Source organism: Halichoerus grypus, chromosome 6 (genome assembly GCF_964656455.1).
Source record: "Halichoerus grypus chromosome 6, mHalGry1.hap1.1, whole genome shotgun sequence".
NCBI lineage: Eukaryota > Metazoa > Chordata > Mammalia > Carnivora > Phocidae > Halichoerus > Halichoerus grypus.
The window spans coordinates 120,107,344-120,113,343 of record NC_135717.1 but is presented as its reverse complement, the minus strand read 5'-3'; positions in this window follow the sequence as shown (position 1 = coordinate 120,113,343).

The window sequence follows — 6,000 nt, the reverse complement described above, 5'->3', positions numbered from 1 at the left end:
TTAATGCTCAGGTGTGGTCTTTGGGGAATAATAGGTCAGGATTGGTTGCAGCTGGAACCTAACAGTTGAGAGTTTGGGGGGGACCTAGGTCATAGCAGGGTTAGGAAGCAGTAGGCCTAGGACACAGCCTTCAACGGAGGGGTTTTCAAGTATAAAACATGAGTTGGTTTAAGAGGATCCACCTGTCTTTTTGTTTAACTTCCCAGAAATGGCCCCTGCCCCTAACTACTGCTGCCAGGATCACCCCATCCACACAAACAGTTTTACTGAACTCAGAAAAGTTTTGTAATCCAGCTTTGATAGCCACTCCAATGAGTCCAGCCCCCCGGCCCTTGCCCTATCCAAAGAGAATGGTCTTGGAAGAGGACTCCTTGGTCTGTGGAAATGAACTGAGCTAAGCTGAAGCAATGGCAGACAGGGAGGGGTTCCAGCTACCCTAGCATTCACAATGGTCAGAGCTAAATCAGCTGAAGTCCTGGCCCTCACTTTCCCCAGACTTGCTCTTGTCATCCTGGGTTATGAGAGCAGAACAGAGACTCTAGTTAAGAGAGTTCAGGGGTCCAGCTGAGGGGAGACCATATCATTCCCTTCCTCTAGGATGACCAACATCCTGTCAGCCCAGCCACGCACGTGTGAACTTAAAGAAAGTACCTGTGGCCACCAGGTGACGCTGGTTCTCTGTGTTTCCTTTTTGGTGTCCCTGTTGAGTACAGAAGGTGTCAGAGGGACAGGGAGCCCACAGACCACCTCCCATCCAGCCAGCAACGGTGATGACCCAGAGATCCACACCTCTCTCTTTTCCCCAAAGCTTAGGGGAAAAAGTAATGAATTAGACATTTATTATTCATGAGATATTTATTGTCTATTTAGTTGGGGTTGGGGGAGCAGGGTGGGCACTGTGCAGGCACTGAAATGTGAGAGTCATCATGACAGTAATGCTGCTCTGGCCAAATGCTATCCCCTCCCTGCTCCCGAGTCCATGGTTTGAGGGAAACAAAGTGAAGACCAGAGAGATTCAGACAAGGACAGAAACAAGCAGAGTCGGGGTGGACAGATCAATGTCTTCACATTCAACACACTTCCAAGTCCCAGGAATCCTGTGTCCTAATCCAGAACATGTATTTCTGAGAGTTCTTCCACAAAAATCACAGCAGCCTAAACTAAGTCAAGCTCAGGCTGCTGAGGCAGGGGCCCAGACAGGTGGGGTGAACAGCAGAACCAATAAAGAACATTAGCCAGAGAGTGTAGAGACAAGGGTTCCAGTCAAGGCCTTCTGATAATTAGCTCTGTGAATCTGAGCAGGATCCTGGACCATCTGGGCCACAGGTTTTATCATATGTACAAAGTTCGGGGTGCGGTGCAGTCTTACCATGTGCCCAGTGCTGTCCTAAACCCTATAAATATATTATTTCATGTAATTTTTACAAAATTTACCATGAAGTATTTATTATAATCACATTTCTACAAGTGAAAAAATTGAAGCACAGAGAGGTCAAGTAGTTTGTCCAAAGTGGAAGAACTAATAAATGGTATGACCATGATTTGAGGGCAGAGTATCACTTCAGCCCACATGTCTAACCACCACAGGACAGCTGCCTTTCTAAAACTAGAATCAAGTTAACAGATAATCTCTAAAAGTCCTTCCTGCTTAGCCCTTCTTAGATTCTGAAAGTTGACAATTCTCTGAGGGGCTGTAAAAGGGTTCACTTTTCATAATCCTTGGAGGCAAGTAGAAAGGAGCAGCAATAGAGATTGAAGTTAGACCTAAGGGGGGACTTCCCAATTATCGATCGCTGGAAAAAATGACTCACGGGACACAGGAGGAAACTCTGGAGTCTGAGACCAGAGAGGCCAGATCTTAGCAAGAAAACAACCCCCTCCCCTCTCACCCTCCACGGCCCACGCACACACACCCGCCTCTAATTTCGGTAAAAACCTAGGAAAAAGCGGAAGAAAAGCAAGGTTCTCTCTCAGGCTTTCTCTCTCCTGTGCGTGTGCATGGCGCGTCTGTGTCCACGCACGAGGTCCCTCACGGTGCGGCGCTCACGCGTGTCTCGGGGAAATGTCTGTATTTGGGGGCCCTCGTGAGTGTGAGTCAGTGTCTATCTCTCTTTGTCTCTTTATCTCTGTCAGTCTCCCGCGCGAGCCCGAGCTCTATCGCTGACTTTCTGACGCTATCTCTCACAGCTTCTCTTTGTCTCTCTCCATCTGTCCGTCTCTCCTGTAAGCTGTCTTCATCTCTTGTACCTCTGTTTTCGCCTTTTTTCCCCCTAAACTCCTCTCTCCCTCCTCCCCACCTCCCCTCCCGCTCTCCCCGCGTCCCCTCCCCAGTCCCCCGCCCCGGCCGTTCTTGCTCGCTCGCACGCTCTCTCTCTCATTCGCTGTCTCTCACAGGCAGATTTATGGTCAGCCCAGGGCTTTTCATTGGTCAAACGCTGACAGCACTTGATTTAACGCCTCCTCTCATTGGCTGAGCTTGACAGACCGATTTACGAGTCACTCTACCATTGGCCAAACAGCCTTGGCCCTGATTTATGGCTCAGTGGCTGCGGGGAAGGGGGGGCGCAGCGGGGGAGTGAGGATGCCCCTCCCCTCGCCACCGCTTCCGTCTCCTTCTCCCCGGCTTTCTCCTCTTTCTCTCCCTCCCCTCAAGGAACCGCACTCACTGTACCTGTTCCTCAGCCCCCTCCTCCCTTCTCTTTCATCGCTCGGGAGGAGAATTGGGGTGTGGTGGGGGGGGGATCCGAAGCAGAGGATGGGAACTGGAGGGGTAAACATGGGTGGGGGAGGTCTGAGGGGGAGGGGTGGGGTGACAGTAGAGTAGGGAGAGAAGACTGAAGAGGGAGAGAGAATGAACTGAAAAGCGAAGGCGAAACTGAGGGGATCAAAGGGGGTGACAGGAAAAAAGGAAGGCTGAGGAGAAAAGAGAGACTGAGGGACAGAAAGAAGGGGATCTGAGGAGAAGAAAGGAGAGACTGAAAAGACAGGGCGCCTTTGAAGGGGCAAATGGGCTGAAGCGGAGGAGATCCGGGAACTGGGAGACTTCTTTTCAAACCTCACTATCCAGACTGAGTAAGAGACTGAAATTTCCCTTCAGACAATGGCTCTGAAGAGGAAGAGGCTTAGAGGAGCAAAGGCGCAATGGAGAGGTCAGAGAGAGGGGCAGGGAAGGAGAACTGGAAAGTAATGGTGAAGAAAAGGGGGAGAAGGATGGAGAACTAATGGAGAAGACAGAACTAAGGTTGAGGGGGGGACGTGTAGTGAGAAAAGACTAATCCCCACAGGAACTACTGAGAGAAATAACGCCTACTCCTCCTACGAAGACCCATAGGCGCCTGCATGGGGTCAAGTCCGGCGCCCCCCCTCTTCCCCCCCCATGTTCTACTTCAAGGCTGCGGTGGACTCCCCTCTCTCTACACCTCACTCCTCCCCCTTGCCCACCTCCTCAGTTAAATTTATGAGTTCAGGGCTGGCCTTCAGGAATTAGGAATATTTATGCTTCTTTGAGAGTGAGGTTTGGAAGGTGATAAATAAGGGGCCATGGTGGGGGGGTGCAGCTGGGGGCTCCTATTTTTAGCTTAACCACTTTCCCAAGGCCCCCACCCACCAGTTCCCTCTCATCCTGAGCCAGAGAAGGGATCGCTGAGGGAGGTGGGGAATGGGTTTCAGATATCAGGAAAGGGGTTTGACTACCCTGGAGAACCCCTCAGAGGACTGCAGATCTTTGCAGCAGAAAGGATTGAAGGCAGATGGGGGAGGAACTTTCCAAGTATCCTGGCATTCTTATAGACCCTAGAGTGCAGTTACAGCATTTCTGCAGAAGATGGAGAGAAATGGGGAGAAGCCAGTTTCCCCTCTGCCCCCCTAAGCTCATTTGCTGAGAAATAGGGGAGAAGAGCCAGGAAATTCAGAGGCAGGTTTCTCTGGCATGTCACCTCCATCATAGGGAGAGGAAGATTTGAAATCCCCCAACCCCCACAGACCACTACCTGGGTCCCTGGGAAAGGAGGCTAGGAATGTGGGGCTCAGGGCATCTCCTAGGAGTCTCGGCCTCCAACCTGTCCACCCCCACTGCTGGCTGAGAATTAAAAACAGCCAGTAGTTCTTGATACTCCCTGCCCTGGGCCTCCAGGAAATGAGGGAGGGAGAGGATCTATCCCGTGATCCACATGCCTTCTCCAGCCCTCAGCTCCCAGAACCATGTGTTTGTGACCCCCACCCCAGTCAGAGGGCTTGCTCTGGGCTTGGGTAGGTAGTGAACAAAAATAGGGGTTAGTGGGATGGCGGGGGGGGGGGTTGTCTAAAGAGAAGAGAGAGAGCTGGAGAAGAGCTGCCCCCTCCCCACACACTGTGCCCTCCATTCACTATGGCTTTAGCAAGGACAGCCACAGTGCATGCATGCAAGCACACACACCAGACTCTGCTGCCTGGAGTGGGAGAAGGGAGGGAGAGAAGGGTCTAGACTGGCCCTTTAAGAGCCACTTAGGGTCAGAAAGCCTGGGCTACAGAGAGGGGAAAGGAGCTGATGTCAGAAGACGGATGGGCAGCAAGATGGGGATTGATGCTAATGGGGGAGTTAAAGCTAAGTACTCAGACACTCAGAGGGCAGAACTGCAGATCTGTCTTCCTTATGCTCACCCCCCCACACACACACACCAAACCAAGGCTGTAAATCTGCCTTCTCAATTGGGGGAAGGGGGAGCGAGGAAAAACGAGATGCTCTCTTCTCCCTTTTCCTGTTTTTTCCTTAACCTGTGCCATCCCCCACCCCAATTCCTTTGTCCTCTCCCAATCTATGACCCTTTTCCCCTAAAATTTCCAATTTTTTACTTTCCATCAGGAATTGAGGTAGTAATTTCAGCTTGTAGAATGTCTCCTTCGCCAAATACCGGGTGGCAAAGGGTTGGTGGGATTGTGGTGAGAAGCCAGTAGGCTGGAAGCTCCTAGTTGCCTCAGTTTCTCTTCCTTCCACCTGCTTTTCACTTGGAGGTAACTCTAGCAGCCTTCTCCCAGGACAGTAAAGGCAGGATGTGGGATGTTGGGCGCCAGGAGTTGGAATGAGTGTGAGAGCTTCAGAGTGGGTTTGTGGAGCCCTCTGACACACTGAGATGCTAGAGGGGCTAGTGGGCCTCCAAGGGCAGGTAGGGAAGCTGCAGGAGCTGTCCACAGAAAGATATACGGTCTGGTTTCTCGGAAACTCCTGGATCATACTGTTCCTTTTCCTTGACCACATACCCTGCCTGCTGAGTAGAGACAATTTCGGGCCAATAGTCTTTTTATTTTAAGGGTAGGGTCCAGCTGCTCTTCATACCTCTCAGGAGGCAGTTGGGGATCTCAGGGAGGAAGGCCCTCTCAGAAGGGTTGGAGCTAGTAACCCTTAGGGAATTCCATGTCTTCCTTTACTTTCCAGTAAGTCTTTCAGTACCCATAATGACATTTCTCTCTCTCTACTGGCACTCAGCGCCTATTCTGGAGAAGTCCTTCTATATTAGAGGAAGTCCCTCTCCATTTCATCTGTCACAGTGCTAAACCTGAACTCCTTTCTAGTCCTGGAAACAACTGCTGCCTGATTGCTCCCTGGTTTCCAAATCCTCCTCAGTATCCATAAGAGAAAGACCCTCTCTTCCCTCTTCCCAGATTTTCCTTCAGAGGCCTAAAATCACTTCGAGGCCATCGTCTCTCTGTTTCCTAAGTCTTCAGGGACTAGGAAGAGAGCAAAGTTGGAGTGAGAAAAGTTGGAGGTTGTGAGCCAGAGCCATTGGAACCCAGGCTTCCAGCCTCCCAGCATCTGGCCAAGCACTCCCTCCCATCCCAGGGAGGTCAGCCATTGCCCTCAGCCCTGGTCTCTGGCTGCTTCTCTGTCCTGATGATAAATCCTGTCTTTGTCTCCCCCTCCAACCCGGGGCCCCAGGCGGCTGGGGGTCAGAGGCTGGGGGAGGGGTCAACATGGAGGGTGGAGTGGGGGGAGACACAAGGAAAGTGGGAGGAGAAGATGGACAG